Source organism: Oncorhynchus clarkii, chromosome 12 (genome assembly GCF_045791955.1).
Source record: "Oncorhynchus clarkii lewisi isolate Uvic-CL-2024 chromosome 12, UVic_Ocla_1.0, whole genome shotgun sequence".
Classification (NCBI taxonomy): domain Eukaryota; kingdom Metazoa; phylum Chordata; class Actinopteri; order Salmoniformes; family Salmonidae; genus Oncorhynchus; species Oncorhynchus clarkii.
The window spans coordinates 1,253,978-1,274,847 of NC_092158.1; positions in this window are offsets into that span (position 1 = coordinate 1,253,978).

The following is a 20,870-nucleotide window of genomic DNA, read 5'->3' on the forward strand; positions in this document are numbered from 1 at the left end:
GACTACTACTAAATACACTAGGTTACAGGACTACTACTAAATACACTAGGTTACAGGACTACTACTAAATACACTAGGTTACAGGACTACTACTAAATACCGGTAGGACAGGATGGACAGGAAGCAGACAGAGGTTATCCTAGCATTTGGACAGGTAGTACAGGAAGCAGACAGAGCTTATCCTAGCATTTGGACAGGCAGTACAGGAAGCAGACAGAGGTTAACCTACTATTTGGACAGTTGACTAAAGCCACACCTACACTATTAAAAAAATAATCTGTCTAATCAAACAATACAGTTGGTTTCTATCGGTGTTGGAGTTTCCCTTTTCACCACCACCGGTTGACACGCTACACTCCTAGTGTAGTTTTGAAGCCAAAGTATTTATATAAAAAGGGGAAAAGTAAAAACCTAGTCAGTTCAATCCAAATCTATTTGGAGGGGGGGGGGGGGGGCTTCTTAATCCACGTTATCAGTGCCCGGGGAACAGTTGTTATTGGGGGTTGACTGCCTTGCTCAAGGGAAGTAAGGCAGATGAATCCACCTTGCCGCACGTGGATACGAAGCAGCGACCCACCACTAGAATACATGCTGCTAGGAGACAAATCAATGGTAGAATAACCACAAACACACATCTGGAGAGTGGGTTGTACTGAGTAGTGGGTTGTATTGAGTAGTGTGTTGTATTGAGTAGTGGGTTGTACTGAGTAGTGGGTTGTACGGAGTAGTGGGTCGTACGGAGTAGTGGGTCGTACTTGTTACGTTCCCCAGTTTATGTGTTGTAGTTTGTGTATTTGCATGTGTTTTATTTCAGGAAATGGCTTCCTGAAATCCCTCAAGCAGCTGATTGGTCGACTCCAGGGCTAATTGGAGAGCTGACCCCGCCCCCTCGTCAAGACACAGCTGTCTCCAATTACCCATTCCTTCTGAAGCTATATAAAAGCCAGTGTTCTGTTCAGGAGAGAGAGATTTTGGAGGTAGGGATTGTTGAGAGAGATTTTGCTGAGGTCATTGCAGAGCGATTGTTTGTGATAGAGATTTGCTAGAGATATTTTGCTGGGAGGTCATTGCAGAGAGATTTTGCTAGAGGTTGATTTTGATAGGAGTTCATTGCTGGGAAGTTGGTATGTTTTGTGAGTTTGTTGCTCAGATAGAGCTTATTTGATGTACTTTGTTTCTTAGTTTGTTTGTGAAATTGTTTAATATTATGTTTCATTTGTTCCCAGGGGAGAAGGGGAAGGCACCTTGGGAGTGCTTAGGCAAGAGGCCCGCGGGCATACATATACCCGTAGTATATTCACTGTCTAGGCACACTAGGTAAGACCTGGGCGGACCACCCCCTGTATTTTGGTTAGGGCACCAGGTGGTGCTAAATTAGGTAAGTAGTGGGTAGGCAGGTAAGATAGGAGAGGGGGGGGTTTGAGATTTACTTTCTTTGCTTTGGTTCCGTCCAGCCCCTTTTCCCCATATTACCGTGTAAAGGAATAAACTGTACCACATTCTGCCTGTTGTCATCCTTACTCGCACCTACAGTCCATACCTTTTTCACTTCACGGAGAGTTTAGTTGTAACAGGGTGTTGCGTTCCCTCTTCATAGAGGCGTGCGTAACAGTACTGAGCAGTGGGCCGTACTGAGCAGTGAGCCGTACTGAGCAGTGGGCCGTACTGAGCAGTGGGCCGTACTGAGCAGTGGGTCGTACTGAGCAGTGGGCCGTACTGAGCAGTGGGCCGTACTGAGCAGTGGGCCGTACTGAGCAGTGGGCCGTACTGAGCAGTGGGCCGTACTGAGCAGTGGGCCGTACTGAGCAGTGGGTCGTACTGAGCAGTGGGTCGTACTGAGCAGTGGGTCGTACTGAGCAGTGGGTCGTACTGAGCAGTGGGTCGTACTGAGTAGTGGGGTGTATTGAGTAGTGTGGTGTATTGAGAAGAAGGTTGTATTGAGTAGTGGGTCGTACCGAGTAGTGGGTCGTATCGAGTAGTGGGTCGTATCGAGTAGTGGGTCGTACCGAGTAGTGGGTCGTACCGAGTAGTGGGTCGTACTGAGTAGTGGGTTGTATGAAAGAACATGTTGTAATGCACATGGACACTCCCTTTGCATGTAGTATTTACAGTGAAACATGATCGACTCTGCCGTAATGGGATTTAGACGTTTGACAAAGACAGGCAGTCGATAAGCCCCTCAAACCGCTGACACACCCACAGAATCACGACTAGAACTGAAAGGAGATATTTTATACATCTATGTCTCGTTCACCATACCTACCTGCTTAATACAAACTAGTGCTCAATGCAGACCCACTCTCGTAATCTGCATCCCAAATGGTACCCTTTTACTTGTGTAGTGCATTAGGCTTGACCAGGGCCCGAGCGAATAGCGTGCCATTTGGGATTCAGAACACGTCTCCTAGCAACACCATGTTGGACTGTTTCTTCTCTCTGTCTCCTGTTAGCAATCAGAAGGAGGCTGGGGAATGATTGGAGGTTCAGCGAGAGTATTTCAGTCCGGCTTTGCTGAGCAATACCTCAGAATGACAGGTGTGGATGTCATGACAATCGATCATCATCAACCTGCAGTGCATACATAGTACAAGAGCCAATTCAATTACTGCTTCACAACAACACAACCCTTTCCTGTTCTGAAGAGTTCCTCAAAAGGGCCGGATTATTCAACAGTGATGTTTACTATACTGAAACCTGTTTCTTCATATGATGTACAGTGCCTTCAGAAAGTACACTACAGTGTACTGAATACTGTCCCTTCTAGACTATAGTGTACTGAATACTGTCCCTTCTAGACTATAGTGTAATGACTACTGTCCCTTCTAGACTATACTGTACTGAATACTGTCACTTCTAGACTAAACTGTACTAATTACTGTCCCTTCTAGACTATACTGTACTGAATACTGTCACTTCTAGACTAAACTGTACTAATTACTGTTTCTTCTAGACTATACTGTACTGAATACTGTCACTTCTAGACTAAACTGTACTGAATACTGTCCCTTCTAGACTATACTGTACTGAACACTGTCCCTTCTAGAGTATAGTGTAATGACTACTGTCCTTTCTAGACTATACTGTACTGAATACTGTCACTTCTACACTATACTGTACTGAATACTGTCCCTTCTAGACTAAAGTGTAATGACTACTGTCCCTTCTAGGGAATACTGTACTGAATACTGTCCCTTCTAGACTATACTGTACTGAATACTGTCCCTTCTAGACTATAGTGTAATGACTACTGTCCCTTCTAGACTATAGTGTACTGAATACTGTCCCTTCTAGACTATACTGTACTGAATACTGTCCCTTCTAGACTATAGTGAACTGAATACTGTCGCTTCTAGACTATACTGTACTGAATACTGTCCCTTCTAGACAATACTGTACTGAATACTGTCCCTTCTAGACTATACTGTACTGAATAATGTCCATTCTAGACTATACTGTACTGAATACTGTCCCTTCTAGACTATACTGTACTGAATATTGTCCCTTCTAGACTATACCGTACTGAATAATGTTCCTTCTAGACTATAGTGTAATGACTACTGTCCCTTCTAGACTATACTGTACTGAATACTGTCACTTCTAGACTATACTGTACTAAATACTGTCCCTTCTAGACTATACTGTACTGAATACTGTCCCTTCTAGACTATAGTGTAATGACTACTGTCCCTTCTAGACTATAGTGTACTGAATACTGTCCCTTCTAGACTATACTGTACTGAATACTGTCCCTTCTAGACTATAGTGTACTGAATACTGTCCCTTCTAGACTATACTGTACTGAATACTGTCCCTTCTAGACTATACTGTACTGAATACTGGTCCTTCTAGAATATACTGTACTGAATACGGTCCCTTCTAGACTATACTGTACTCAAATAAAATCAATTCAAATTTATTCATATAGCCCTTCGTACATCAGCTGATATCTCAAAGTGCTGTACAGAAACCCAGCCTAAAACCCCAAACAGCAAGCAATGCAGGTGTAGAAGAACGGTGGCTAGGAAAAACTCCCTAGAAAGGCCAAAACCTAGGAAGAAACCTAAAGAGGAACCAGGCTATGTGGGGTGGCCAGTCCTCTTCTGGCTGTGCCGGGTGGAGATTATAACAGAACATGGTCAAGATGTTCAAATGTTCATAAATGACCAGCATGGTCGAATAATAATAAGGCAGAACAGTTGAAACTGGAGCAGCAGCACAGTCAGGTGGACTGGGGACAGCAAGGAGTCATCGTGTCAGATAGTCCTGAGGCATGGTCCTAGGGCTCAGGTCCGAGAGAGAGAAAGAAAGAGAGAAAGAGAGAATTAGAGAGAGCACACTTAAATTCACACAGGACACTGAATAGGACAGGGGAAGTACTCCAGATATAACAAACTGACCCTAGCCCCCCGACACATAAACTACTGCAGCATAAATACTGGAGGCTGAGACAGGAGGGGTCAAGAGACACTGTGGCCCCATCCGAGGATACCCCCGGACAGAGCCAAACAGGAAGGATATAATCCCACCCACTTTGCCAAAGCACAGCCCCCACACCACTAGAGGGATATCTTCAACCACCAACTTACCATCCTGAGACAAGGCTGAGTGTAGCCCACAAAGACCTCCGCCACGGCACAACCCAAGGGGGGGTGCCAACCCAGACAGGAAGATCACATCAGTGACTCAACCCACTCAAGTGACGTACCCCTCTCCTAGGGATGGCATGAAAGAGCACCAGTAAGCCAGTGACTCAGCCCCTGTAATAGGGTTAGAGGCAGAGAATCCCAGTGGAAAGAGGGGAATCGGCCAGGCAGAGACAGCAAGGGCGGTTTGTTGCTCCAGAGCCTTTCCGTTCACCTTCCCACTCCTGGGCCAGACTGCACTCAATCATATGACCCACCGAAGAGATGAGTCTTCAGTAAAGACTTAAAGGTTGAGACCGAGTTTGCGTCTCTTACATGGGTAGGCAGACCATTCCATAAAAATTTAGCTCTATAGGAGAAAGCCCTGCCTCCAACTGTTTGTTTAGAAATTCTAGGGACAATTAGGAGGCCTGCGTCTTGTGACCGTAGCGTACGTATAGGTATATATGGCAGGACCAAATCAGAGAGATAGGTAGGAGCATGCCCATGTAATGCTTTGTAGGTTAGCAATAAAACCTTGAAATCAGCCCTTGCCTTGACAGGAAGGCAGTGTAGGGAGGCTAGCACTGGAGTAATATGATCAATTTTTTTGGTTCTAGTCAGGATTCTAGCAGCCGTATTTAGCACTAACTGAAGTTTATTTAGTACTTTATCCGGGTAGCCGAAAAGTAGATCATTGCAGTAGTCTAACCTAGAAGTGACAAAAGCATGGATTAATTTTACTGCATCATTTTTGGACAGAAAGTTTCTGATTTTGGCAATGTTACGTAGATGGAAAAAAGCTGTCCTTAAAATGGTCTTGATATGTTCTTCAAAAGAGAGATCAGGGTCCAGAGTAACGCCGAGTTCCTTCACAGTTTTATTTGAGACGACTGTACAACCATTAAGATTAATTGTCAGATTCAACAGAAGATCCCTTTGTTTCTTGGGACCTAGAACAAGCATCTCTGTTTTGTCCGAGTTTAAAATAGAAAGTTTGCAGCCATCCACTTCCTTATGTCTGAAACACATGCTTCTAGCTAGGGCAATTTTGGGGCTTCACCATGTTTCATTGAAATGTACAGCTGTGTGTCATCCGCATAGCAGTGGAAGTTAACATTATGTTTTCTAATGACATCCCCAAGAGGTAAAATATATAGTGAAAACAATAGTGGGCCTAAAACGGAACCTTGAGGAACACCGAAATTTACAGTTGATTTGTCAGAGGACAAACCATTCACAGAGACAAACTGATATCTTTCCGACAGATAAGATCTAAACCAGGCCAGAACTTGTCCGTGTAGACCAATTTGGGTTTCCAATCTCTCCAAAAGAATGTGGTGATCGATGATATCAAAAGCAGCACTAAGGTCTAGGAGCACGAGGACAGATGCAGAGCCTCGGTCTGATGCCGTTAAAAGGTAATTTACCACCTTCACAAGTGCAGTCTCAGTGCTATGATGGGGTCTAAAACCAGACTGAAGCATTTCGTATACATTGTTTGTCTTCAGGAAGGCAGTGAGTTGCTGCGCAACAGCCTTTTCTAAAAATGTTGAGAGGAATGGAAGATTCGATATTGGCCGATAGTTTTTTATATGTTCTGGGTCAAGGTTTGGCTTTTTCAAGAGAGGCTTTATTACTGCCACTTTTAGTGAGTTTGGTACACATCCGGTGGATATAGAGCCGTTTATTATGTTCAACATAGGAGGGCCAAGCACAGGAAGCAGCTCTTTCAGTAGTTTAGTTGGAATAGGGTCCAGTATGCAGCTTGAAGGTTTAGAGGCCATGATTATTTTCATCATTGTGTCAAGAGATATAGTACTAAAACACTTGAGCGTCTCTCTTGATCCTAGGTCCTGGCAGAGCTGTGCAGACTCAGGACAACTGAGCTTTGAAGGAATACGCAGATTTAAAGAGGAGTCCGTAATTTGCTTTCTAATAATCATGATATTTTCCTCCAAGAAGTTCATGAATTTATCACTGCTGAAGTGAAAGCCATCCTCTCTTGGGGAATGCTGCTTTTTAGTTAGCTTTGCGACAGTATCAAAAAGGAATTTCGGATTGTTCTTATTTTCCTCAATTAAGTTGGAAAAATAGGATGATCGAGCAGCAGTAAGGGCTCTTCGGTACTGCACGGTATTGTCTTTCCAAGCTAGTCGGAAGACTTCCAGTTTGGTGTGGCGCCATTTTCGTTCCAATTTTCTGGAAGCTTGCTTCAGAGCTCGGGTATTTTCTGTGTACCAGGGAGCTAGTTTCTTATGATAAATGTTTTTAGTTTTTAGGGGTGCAACGGCATCTAGGGTATTGCGCAAGGTTAAATTGAGTTCCTCAGTTAGGTGGTTAACTGATTTTTGTCCTCTGGCGTCCTTGGGTAGACAGAGGGAATCTGGAAGGACATCAAGGAATCTTTGTGTTGTCTGTGAATTTATAGCACGACTTTTGATGTTCCTTGGTTGGGGTCTGAGCAAATTATTTGTTGCAATTGCAAACGTAATAAAATGGTGGTCCGATAGTCCAGGATTATGAGGAAAAACATTAAGATCCACAACATTTATTCCATGGGACAAAACTAGGTCCAGAGTATGACTGTGACAGTGAGTGGGTCCAGAGACATGTTGGACAAAGCCCACTGATTCGATGATGGCTCCGAAAGCCTTTTGGAGTGGGTCCTTGGACTTTTCCATGTGAATATTAAAGTCACCAAAGATTAGAATATTATCTGCTATGACTACAAGGTCCGATAGGAATTCAGGGAACTCAGTGAGGAACGCTGTATATGGCCCAGGAGGCCTGTAAACAGGAGCTATAAAAAAAATCCAATTTTCTTTCATTTCAACCTGTAATTTAAATGGATATTTATTTGGATTTGATGTAATGGACAAAATAGACCAAATTGGTGCAGTGAAATAAAAAAATAACTTGTTTAAATAATTTAAAAAATAATAAATAAAGAAAAGTGGTGCGTATGTTTTCACCCCCTTTACTATGAAGCCCCTAAATAAGATCTGGTGCAACCAATTACATTCAGAAGTCACATCTGCAATCTAAGTGTCACATGATCTGTCACATGATCTCAGTATATATATACACACCTGTTCTGAAAGGCCCCAGAGTCTGCAACACCACTAAGCAAGGGGCATCACCAAGCAAGCGGCACCATGAAGACCAAAGAGCTCTCCAAACAGGTCAGGGACAAAGTTGTGGAGAAGTATAGATCAGGGTTGGGTTATAAAAAAATATTTGAAACTTTGAACATCCCACGGAGCACCATTAAATCCAATTCATAAAAAATAGAAAGAATATGGCACCACAACAAACCTGCAAAGAGAGGGCCACCCACCAAAACTCATAGACCAGGCAAAGAGGGCATTAATCAGAGAGGCAACAAATAGACCAAAGATAACCCTGATGTAGCTGCAAAGGTCCACAGCAGAGATCGGAGTATCTGTTCATACGACCACTTGAAGCCATACACTCCACAGTGCTGGGCTTTATGGAAGAGTGGCCAGAAAAAAAGCATTTGCTTATTAAAGAAAAAATAAGCAAACACATTTGGTGTTCGCCAGAAGGGATATGGGAGACTCCCCAAACGTATGGAATAAGGTAGTCTGGTTAGATGAGACTAAAATGGAGCTTTTTACCATCAAGGAAAAAACTATATATGGCGCAACCCCAAGACCTCAAGGTATTGTGTTTGTCTGTAGAGGTATTGTGTTTGTCTGTAGAGGTATTGTGTTTGTCTGTAGAGGTATTGTGTTTTTATGTAGAGGTATTGTGTTTTTATGTAGAGGTATTGTGTTTTTATGTAGAGGTATTGTGTTCTGTTGAGGTGTTGAAGAGCCTCTTGCTCAAAATGCTGTTCAAACATACTGACCCCATGAAGAGCATCTACTTACACTGAGGTTGTAGCACAAACCTTATCCTACAATGGATCAAGGCTATGGAGACACCAGGTAGTAGATGGATCAAGGCTATGGAGACACCAGGTAAAATATGGATCAAAGCTATGGAGACACCAGGTAGTAGATGGATGGATCAAGGCTATGGAGACACCAGGTAGTAGATGGATCAAGGCTATGGAGACACCAGGTAGTAGATGGATCAAGGCTATGGAGACACCAGGTAGTAGATGGATCAAGGCTATGGAGAAACCAGGAAGTAGATGGATGGATCAAGGCTATGGAGACACCAGGTAAAAGATGGATCAAAGCTATGGAGACACCAGGTAGTAGATGGATCAAGGCTATGGAGAAACCAGGTAGTAGATGGATGGATCAAGACTATGGAGACACCAGGTAGAAGATGGATCAAGGCTATGGAGACACCAGGTAGAAGATGGATCAAGGCTATGGAGACACCAGGTAGTAGATGGATCAAGGCTATGGAGACACCAGGTAGAAGATGGATGGATCAAGGCTATGGAGACACCAGGTAGTAGATGGATGGATCAAGGCTGTGGAGAAACCAGGAAGTAGATGGATGGATCAAGGCTATGGAGACACCAGGTAAAAGATGGATCAAAGCTATGGAGACACCAGGTAGTAGATGGATCAAGGCTATGGAGAAACCAGGTAGTAGATGGATGGATCAAGACTATGGAGACACCAGGTAGAAGATGGATCAAGGCTATGGAGACACCAGGTAGAAGATGGATCAAGGCTATGGAGACACCAGGTAGTAGATGGATCAAGGCTATGGAGACACCAGGTAGAAGATGGATGGATCAAGGCTATGGAGACACCAGGTAGTAGATGGATGGATCAAGGCTATGGAGACACCAGGTTGAAGATGGATCAAGGCTATGGAGACACCAGGTAGTAGATGGATCAAGGCTATGGAGACACCAGGTAGTAGATGGATGGATCAAGGCTATGGAGACACCAGGTAGAATATGGATCAAGGCTATGGAGACACCAGGTAGAAGATGGATCAAGGCTATGGAGACACCAGGTAGAAGATGGATCAAGGCTATGGAGACACCAGGTAGAAGATGGATGGATCAAGGCTATGGAGACACCGGGTATTAGATGGATCAAGGCTATGGAGACACCAGGTAGTAGATGGATGGATCAAGGCTATGGAGACACCAGGTAGTAGATGGATGGATCAAGGCTATGGAAACACATGGGCCTTCTCTTGAAATGATTACTGACAAGCCCTTAACCAACAATGCAGTTAAGAAAAATAAGTGTTAGTATTGTATTTGCTGAATAAAATAAAGTACAAATATATATATAGAGCAACAACGAGGCTATATACAGGGGGTACCGATAGAGTCAAGAGATTGTCACGCCTACTCCCGCTCTCTCCCCCAGCACTCGAGGGTGCCTGGCTCCCCTTCATTACGCACACCTGCCTTCTCCCGTTTCAGCGATTATTGGACTCACCTGGACTCAATCACCTCTGTCATTACCTCCCCTATAACTGTCTGTTCCCCACTCTGTTCACCGCTTCAGTATTGATTGTCATAAATCCATTCAATACCCGTGTGCTGGCGCCGTCCCTGTCTTGTTTCTGGTTTGACTCCCCGTTCCTGATTCTCTACTCCAGCGTCAGTCCTTACTAGAGGTAGGTTTATTGTTGGAGGTAGGGCTGTATATGTTAGGGAGTTGACAGAACACTAGTTAGTGCTAGAGGTAGGGTTATTGTTGGAGGTAGGGCTGTATACGTTAGGGAGTTGACAGAACACTAGTTTGCATTGTGTTTGTCTGAAGCTCCTTCAATCATTCAGAAAACGTAGATTTGAGGTGTTGTTCTTACTCTGAGGTGTTGCTTTGATGAACAGAGAGAGAGAAAGGGTAGAGAGAGAGAGAAAGTGAGAGAGGGTAGGGAGAGCGTGAGAGAGGAAGTGAGTGAAGGGAGAGGGGGGGGGGGTTGAGAATAGCATAACTGCAGGATTACAGCATTTGAAGTAGAAAGTAGATGCAATTTGACGAAATGAAATAAATGTTGTGTGAGAAAAACATTGAAAATCAAAAGAAAGCTGTGAGGGAAGAGATACTTAGAAGCACAATATCCAGGAGGCGTTTGTCATTAAAGCGTTTCTAACTGCTTTAGTTCAGGCTACGGTTCAGTTTGGGTAACATTAAGTCATCAATGCATGTTGTGACAGAATAAACACAAAGTTTATTCTCCTCTACTTTAATGAAATGGAGACTCACCTCCATACAGAACAGAGTTTATTCTCATCAGGGAGATTCTCCCCACCACACACAGGGCTTTGTTCTAAAGTAGTGCACTACGTAGGGAATAGGGTTCCATGGGGCTCTGTTCTAAAGTAGTGCACTATATAGGGAATAGGGTTCCATAGGGCTCTGCTCTAAAGTAGTGCACTATGTAGGGAATAGGGTGTCTTGTTGCACACTCAGTTTGTTCATACTGAGGTAAATGTTTTTCTTGTGTCAGACTCCCTTCTGTGTACAAAAAATAATGTTGCTCACACCCTCCCCTCCCCCACTCATGCTGTTTCTGTTGGAGACCCCCTCCCCTCCCCCACTAATGCTGTTTCTGTTGGAGACCCCCTCCCCAACTCATGCTGTTTCTGTTGGAGACCCCCCCACTCATGCTGTTTCTGTTGAAGACCCCCCCCCCCTGCCCCACTCATGCTGTTTCTGTTGGAGACCCCTCCCCCACCTCCCCCACTCATGCTGTTTCTGTTGGAGACCCACTCCCCTCCCCACTCATGCTGTTTCTGTTGGAGACCCTCCCCTCCCCCACTCATGCTGTTTCTGTTGGAGACCCCCTCCCCTCCCCCCCACTCATGCTGTTTCTGTTGGAGATTCCCTCCCCCACTCATGCTGTTTCTGTTGGAGACCCCCCCTCCCCCAATCATGCTGTTTCTGTTGGAGACCCCCCCCCCCCTCCCCCACTCATGCTGTTTCTGTTGGAGACCCCTCCCCCCCTCCCCCACTCATGATGTTTCTGTTGGAGACCTCCTCCCCTCCCCCACTCATGCTGTTTCTGTTGGAGACACCCTCCCTTCCCCCACTCAAGCTGTTTCTGTTGGAGACCCCCCCCCACTCATGCTGTTTCTGTTGGAGACTCCCCCTCCCCCACTAATGCTGTTTCTGTTGGAGACCCCCCCCTCCCCACTCATGATGTTTCTGTTGGAGAACCCCCTCCCCTCCCCCACTCAGGCTGTTTCTGTTGGAAATCCCTCCCCCACTCATGCTGTTTCTGTTGGAGACCCCCCTCCCCCACTCGTGCTGTTTCTGTTGGAGACCCCTCCCCTCCTACACTCATGCTGTTTCTGTTGGGGAACCCCCCCCTCTCCCACTCATGCTGTTTCTGTTGGAGACCCCCCCCCTCCCTCACTCATGCTGTTTCTGTTGGCGATCCCCTCTCCCACTCATGCTGTTTCTGTTGGCGATCCCCTCCCCTCCCCACACATGATGTTTCTGTTGGAGACCCCCCCTCCCCACTCATGCTGTTACTGTTGGAGATCCCCCTCTCCACTCATGCTGTTACTGTTGGAGACCCCCCCTCCCCACTCATGCTGTTTCTGTTGGAGACCCCCCCCTCCCCACTCATGCTGTTACTGTTGGAGACCCCCCCTCCCCACTCATGCTGTTTCTGTTGGAGACCCCCCCCTCCCCACTCATGCTGTTTCTGTTGGAGACCCCCCCCTCCCCACTCATGCTGTTTCTGTTGGAAACCCCTCCCCCACTCATGCTGTTTCTGTTGGAGACCCCTCCCCCACTCATGCTGTTTCTGTTGGACACCCCTCCCCCACTCATGCTGTTTCTGTTGGAGACCCCTCCCCTCCCCCACTCATGATGTTACAACCTCTAAATGCTCTGCCATTAAAATCCAAATGACTTTTTCTCCTGAGGTGCTTACCTGTTACAACATTTTTGTAATTTAGCTCTTACCCAGAGCCACTTACAGTTGAGTGTATTTCGTACTGGCCCCCCTGGGAATCGCACCAACAACCCTGGCATCGTAATTGCCATGCTCTACCTACTGAGACAAACGGGACCACGGGACCTCTACAACCACGGATTATTATTTGACCTTGCTGGTTTTCTATGAATGTTTCAAAATCTCTTATAATCTTTGCCTGGCACAGCCAGAAGAGGACTGGCCACCCCTCAGAGCCTGGTTCCTCTCTACCCAGTACAGCCAGAAGAGGACTGGCCACCCCTCAGAGCCTGGTTCCTCTCTACCCAGTACAGTCAGAAGAGGACTGGCCACCCCTCAGAGCCTGGTTCCTCTCTACCCAGTACAGCCGTGGACGACTGGCCACCCCTCAGAGCCTGGTTCCTCTCTACCCAGTACAGCCAGAAGAGGACTGGCCACCCCTCAGAGCCTGGTTCCTCTCTACCCAGTACAGCCAGAAGAGGACTGGTCACCCCTCAGAGCCTGGTTCCTCTCTACCCAGTACAGCCAGAAGAGGACTGGCCACCCTCAGAGCCTGGTTCCTCTCTAGATTTCTTCCGAGGTTCCTGCCTTTCGATGGAGTTTTTCTTAACTCCCGTGCTACTACTGTCCGTCTGCATTGCTCGCTCTCTTTATGGTTTTTGGCTGGGTTTCTGTATAAGCACATTGTGACAAATTGCTGATGTAAAACAGGCTTTATAAATGAATGTGACTGATGTATGGAGCCTGGAGACATAATCTGGAGATCCTGAAGATTCGGATGTGAACTTGAATTCCAGATATTTGTGGTGGTGAATGCAGACATGCAATGTTGAGGGGTTGGCTGTGTTCCCTCAGACAGCGTTGAAGGGTTGGCTGGGTTCTCTCAGACAGGGTTGAGGGGTTGGCTGTGTTCTCTCAGACAGGCTGGGTTGAGGGGTTGGCTGTGTTCTCTCAGACAGGCTGGGTTGAGGGGTTGGCTGTGTTCTCTCAGACAGGCTGGTTTGAGATGTTGGCTGGGTTCTCTCAGACAGGCTGGTTTGAGATGTTGGCTGTGTTCTCTCAGACAGGCTGGTTTGAGATGTTGGCTGTGTTTCAGGACTGGAGTGCTGTGTGGTTCAGGCTGTGTTCTCTCTCAACGCTAGAATACAGTGGTTTTTATGGGGACTGCTGCAATGTGGTTCAGGGAGAGTTCTGTGGCTTGAAGGTCAGGAAGTGAACGTCTCCAACAGAAGGTTCATAATTGCAGACTGGCTTTTTTGATGACAACTTGAAAGCAGAGGCAGTTTCTGCGGCTCCAACTGACACATTTCACATGGAAACAAATGACAGGATTTCAAAAAGGCTTTATCTGTAAAACAAGATGAAAACGCACTACCAGTACAACAGCTGTTAAACCCTGGTGATGAATCCCTATTCCCTATTGGCCCTCCTGTTAAACCCTGGTGCTGAATCCCTATTGGCCCTCCTGTTAAACCCTGGTGCTGAATCCTTATTCCCTAATGGCCCCGGTCAACAGTAATATGCAATATACCACCCATGCTGTCCAAACCTGGTGCTGAAACTAAACTCTCTGGAGAGGAGGTAACCTTGGAGAGGATCATGAGGGGGTGGTGGACAGAGGGGAGGTAACCTTGGAGAGGATCATGAGGGGGTGGTGGACAGAGAGGAGGTGACCTTGGAGAGGATCATGAGGGGGTGGTGGACAGAGAGGAGGTGACCTTGGAGAGGATCATGAGGGGGTGGTGGACAGAGAGGAGGTGACCTTGGAGAGGATCATAAAACCTTATAGTGAACTACTTTTGACAGAATACAGTTGTGTTGTTTTAACGTCATGGGCTGTGTGTCTCGTCTTTTAATCAGGCAATGAGTTATCCTGTACTGTGATGAGATTGTCCTTGTATTGTTTGATGAATTACAGCTTTAACACTATAAACCATGTCATAATTTTGTAATGGCTGACGCTAGATGATTCCCCACATGGTTGCTGCTGGTAACTTAGTTAATCAGAAGATAATGTTTTCATCATAGTAATTTTGATTAGATGTAAGCCACCTGCTGTGAGCAGAAGTTCAGTGTGTGTCCCAATAACACCCTATTCCCTACGAAGTGCACTGCTTTATATCAGGGTCTATAATAGTGCACTATGTAGGGAATAGGGTGCAGTCACAGTCCAATAATCTAAATAAGTAGACTGATTTAAGCCATTTTTAGTGTCCCTCTGATTAGCTATTACCTGGTGGCGGCTCAAATGGCACCCTATTCCCTACATTTAGACCAAAGCACTATAGAACCATATATCCTATTTAATGCACTACTTCAGACCAGAGCCTTATGGAACCCTATTCCCTATATAGTGCACTACTTTAGACAAGAGCCCTATGGAACCCTATATATTGCACTACTTTAGACCGGAGCCTTATGGAACCATATTCCCTATGTAGTGCACTACTTTAGACAAGATTCTTATGGAACCATATTCCCTATATATTGCACTACTTTAGACCGGAGCCTTATGGAACCATATATCCTATTTAATGCACTACTTTAGACCGGAGCCTTATGGAACCCTTTTCCCTATATAGTGCAGACAGGGTTGATAGCTTCAAGTTCCTTGGTGTCCACATTAACAAAAAAATAGAATGCTCCAAACACACCAAGACAGTTGTGAAGAGGGCACGACAAAGCCTATTCCCCCTCAGCAAACTAAAAAGATTTGGCATGGGTCCTGAGATTCTCAAAAGGTTCTACAGCTGCAACATCGAGAGGGTTGCATCACTGCCTGGTATGGCAATTGCTCGGCCTCCGACCGCAAGGCACTTCAGAGGGTAGTGCGTACGGCCCAGTACATCACTGGGGCAAAGCTGCCTGCCATCCAGGACCTCTACACCAGGCGGTGTCAGAGGAAGACCCTAAAAATTGTCAAAGACCCCAGACACCCCAGTCTTATACTGTTCTCTCTACTACCGCATGGCAAGCGGTACCGGAGTGCCAAGTCTAGGACAAATATGCTTCTCAACAGTTTTTACCCTCAAGCCATAAGACTCCTGAACAGGTAATCAAATGGCTACCCGGACTATTTGCATTGTGTGCCCCCCCCAACCCCTCTTTTACGCTGCTGCTACTCTCTGTTTATCTTATATGCACAGTCACTTTAACTATACATTCATGTACATACTACCTCAATTGGCCCAACCAACCAGTGCTCCCGCACATTGGCTAACCGGGCTATCTGCATTTTGTCCCCCCCCCCATCCTCTAACCCCTCTTTTACGCTACTGCTACTCTGTTCATCAGATATGCATAGTCCCTTTAACCATATCTACAGTGCATTGCGTGTTCGGCCCCCTTGAACTTTGCGACCTTCTGCCACATTTCAGGCTTCAAACATAAAGATATAAAACTGTATTTTTTTTGTGAAGAATCAACAACAAGTGGGACACAATCATGAAGTGGAACGACATTTATTGGATATTTCAAACTTTTTTTAACAAATCAAAAACTGAAAAATTAGGCGTGCAAAATTATTCAGCCCCTTTACTTTCAGTGCAGCAAACTCTCTCCAGAAGTTCAGTGAGGATCTCTGAATGATCCAATGTTGACCTAAATGACTAATGATGATAAATACAATCCCCTGTGTGTAATCAAGTCTCCGTATAAATGCACCTGCACTGTGATAGTCTCAGAGGTCCGTTAAAAGCGCAGAGAGCATCATGAAGAACAAGGAACACACCAGGCAGAGGGGAGATACTGTTGCGAAGAAGTTTAAAGCCGGATTTGGATACAAAAAGATTTCCCAAGCTTTAAACAGCCCAAGGAGCACTGTGCAAGCGATAATATTGAAATGGAAGGAGTATCAGACCACTGCAAATCTACCAAGACCTGGCCGTCCCTCTAAACTTTCAGCTCTTACAAGGAGAAGACTGATCAGAGATGCAGCCAAGAGGCCCATGATCACTCTGGATGAACTGCAGAGATCTACAGCTGAGGTGGGAGACTCTGTCCAAAGGACAACAATCAGTCGTATATTGCACAAATTTGGCCTTTATGGAAGAGTTGCAAGAAGAAAGCCATTTCTTAAAGATATCCATAAAAAGTGTTTAAAGTTTGCCACAAGCCACCTGGGAGACACACCAAACATGTGGAAGAAGGTGCTCTGGTCAGATGAAACCAAAATTGAACTTTTTGGCAACAATGCAAGACGTTATGTTTGGCGTAAAAGCAACACAGCTCATCACCCTGAACACACCATCCCCACTGTCAAACATGGTGGTGGCAGCATCATGGTTTGGGCCTGCTTTTCTTCAGCAAGGACAGGGAAGATGGTTAAAATTGATGGGAAGATGGATGGAGCCAAATACAGGACCATTCTGGAAGAGAACCTGATGGAGTCTGTAAAAGACCTGAGACTGGGACCGAGATTTGTCTTCCAACAAGACAATGATCCAAAACATAAAGCAAAATCTACAATGGAATGGTTCAAAAATAAACATATCCAGGTGTTAGAATGGCCAAGTCAAAGTCCAGACCTGAATCCAATCGAGAATCTGTGGAAAGAACTGAAAACTGCTGTTCACAAATGCTCTCCATCCAACCTCACTGAGCTCGAGCTGTTTTGCAAGGAGGAATGGGAAAAAATGTCAGTCTCTCGATGTGCAAAACTGATAGAGACATACCCCAAGCGACTTACAGCTGTAATCGCAGCAAAAGGTGGCGCTACAAAGTATTAACTTTAGGGGGCTGAATAATTTTGCACGCCCAATATTTCAGTTTTTGATTTGTTAAAGTTTGAAATATCCAATAAATGTCGTTCCACTTCATGATTGTGTCCCACTTGTTGTTGATTCTTCACAAAAAAATACAGTTTTATATCTTTATGTTTGAAGCCTGAAATGTGGCAAAAGGTCGCAAAATTCAAGGGGGCCGAATACTTTCGCAATGCACTGTACATGTACATACTACCTCAATCAGCCTGACTAACCGGTGCCTGTATATAGCCTCTCTACTGTATATAGCCTGTCTACTGTATATAGCCTCTCTACTGCTATAGCCTCTCTACTGTATATAGCCCCTCTACTGTATATAGCCCCTCTACTGTATAGAGCCCCTCTACTGCATAGAGCCCCTCTACTGCATAGAGCCCGTCTACTGTATATAGCCTCTCTACTGTATATAGCCTCTCTACTGTATATAGCCTGTCTTTTTACTGTTGTTTTATTTCTTTACTTACCTATTGTTCACCTAATACCTTTTTTGCACTATTGGTTGAATCCTGTAAGTCAGCATTTCACTGTAAGGTCTACTACACCTGTTGTATTCAGCATTTCACTGGAAGGTCTACTACACCTGTTGTATTCAGCATTTCACTGGAAGGTCTACTACACCTGTTGTATTCAGCATTTCACTGTAAGGTCTACTACACCTGTTGTATTCAGCATTTCACTGTGAGGTCTACCACACCTGTTGTATTCAGCATTTCACTGGAAGGTCTACCACACCTGTTGTATTCAGCATTTCACTGGAAGGTCTACTACACCTGTTGTATTCAGCATTTCACTGGAAGGTCTACTACACCTGTTGTATTCAGCATTTCACTGGAAGGTCTACTACACCTGTTGTATTCAGCATTTCACTGGAAGGTCTACTACACCTGTTGTATTCAGCATTTCACTGGAAGGTCTACTACACCTGTTGTATTCAGCATTTCACTGGAAGGTCTACTACACCTGTTGTATTCAGCATTTCACTGGAAGGTCTACTACACCTGTTGTATTCAGCATTTCACTGGAAGGTCTACTACACCTGTTGTATTCAGCATTTCACTGGAAGGTCTACTACACCTGTTGTATTCAGCATTTCACTGGAAGGTCTACTACACCTGTTGTATTCGGCGCACGTGACACACACGTTGATTTGATTTGCACTACTTTAGACCAGAGCCTTATGGAACCCTATTCCCTATATAGTGCACTACTTTAGACCAGAGCCCCATGGTGCCATTTGGGAGTCTGTCTGCTCTGTGGTATCTTACTTCTTGTTTTAACCATAATGGGGGATTGTCACCTTCAGAATGATTTCTCTACAAAATGAATACCACTCGACGCTAGTGATCACCGATCGAGACTAAACAAAAATATAAATGCAACATGTAAAGTGTTGATCCCATGTTTCATGAGCTCAAATAAAGGATCCCAGACATTTCTCTCAAATTGTTTTCAAAAATGTGCTTACGTTCCTGTTAGTGAACATTTCTCTTTTGTCAAGATAATCCATCCACCTGACAGGTGTGGCATATCAAGAAGCTGATTAAACAGCATGAGCATTACACAGGTGCCGCTTGTGCTGTAAAAGGCCACAATAAAATGTGCAGTTTTGTCACATAACACAGATGTCTCAAGTTTTGGAGGAGCTTGCCATTGGCATGCTGGCTGCAGGAATGTCGACCAGAGCTGTTTAATGTTCATTTCTCTACCATAAACCATAACTGGCTACCAGACTATTGCAGCTCTGTGGGTGTAACATTTATTGACAATTTTGAAACCTTCTGGAAACACAGATCGTATTATGAGGATGGGATCCACCCAAATCATTTGGGTTCCTTGATCTGTTTTTATTTACTTAACTAGGCAAGTCAGTTAAGAACAAATTCTTATTTTCAATTATGGCCTAGGAACAGTGGGTTAACAGCCTTGTTCAGGGGCTGAATGACAGATGATTATTTGGTATTTTATTAGGATCCCCATTAGCTGTTGCAAAAGCAGCACCTACTCTTCCCGGGGTCCACACAAAACATGAAACATGACATAACACATAACATGTTTTTATTTAGATTATTTCACCTTTATTTAACCAGGTGGGCCAGTTGAGAACACCTTTATTTAACCAGGTGGGCTAGTTGAGAACAAGTTCTGTTTTACAACTGCGACCTGGCCAAGATAAAGAAAAGCAGTGCGACACAAACAGTTACACATGGAATAAACAAGCGTACAGTCAATAACACAATAGAAAAGTCCTATATACAGTGTGTGCAAATGGTGTGAGGAGCTAGGCAATAAATAGGCCATAGTAGCGAAGTAATTACAATTTAGCAGATTAACACTGGAGTGATCGATGAGCAGATGATGTGCAAGTAGAAATACTGGTGTGCAAATGAGCAGAAAAGTAAATAAAAACAGTATGGAGATGAGGTAGGTAGATTGGGTGGGCTATTTACAGATGGACTATGTACAGCAGCAGCGATCGGTTAGCTGCTCAGATAGCTGATTAAAGTTAGTGAGGCAATTGTAAGTCTCTAGCTTTAGAGACAAGACAGCGCAAACTGGCTCTAACCAGAAAAGAAAGGAGTGGTGCACAACTGAGAAAGAGGAAAGGTACATTAGTGTCTAGTTTGAGAAACAGACGCCTCACAAGTCCTCAACTGGCAGCTTCATAGTACCTGAAACACCAGTCTCAACGTTTAACAGTGAAGAGGCAACTCCGGGATGCTGGCCTTCTAGGCAGAGTTGCAAAGAAAAAGCTGTTGATGTTGAGACTGGTGTTTTGCGGGAAGCTGCCAGTTGAGGACTAGTGAGGTGTCTGTTTCTCAAAACTTTTGAATGGTAGTGTACATGCACACACATACACACTTTTTTTTGAATATACTGTACCTTTATTATTCCCCCCAAACCACCCCTGCTCCAATTGGAGTAAACTAAAAAACTACAACTTAGGCTTCTACCTTCAGTTTATACATACTATACACATTTTACAGAATCTATTTTACAACAGTAATATTTAGTTTGTTTTCTGTCCATCCAGTTTGATTTCTATTTGTAACTGTGCCATTTCACAACATTTCTGAACCTATATACATTTTACAGACGCCGTATGTTTAACATTGGTTATCTTGTTATTAGTCCCAACCTTCAGCTCCATTCAACCCCTCCCATGTATCTCTCAACACCATTCATTATGGATTTTTATTTGCCATATATTTTTCAACTGTGCTGTGATGCTTCACAAAAGTATTGAACCTTTCCATTCTCATAGCTTATACAGATTGTAAATTAAAGCTACAGATTGTAAATTAAAGAACATTTTTTGCTAAACTAATTATTATATTATTGATCAATTGACTATGACTTTTCAAATCACCCAGTATTGATATCTGCAGCGTTAGTTCTAGGTACATGTTCCCATTCCTGGACCTGTGATCAAAAACGAGCTCTATATGGACAGTACCAAAATAAATGATCTAATGACTCTGCCTCCTCACAGCAGAATCTGCAGAGCTGGGAAGATTGTATCCCCCATATATATAACATTCTATTGGATCCTCACAGCAGAATCTGCAGAGCTGGGAAGATTGTATCCCCCATATATTTAACATTATATTGGATGCAAGAACTTTGT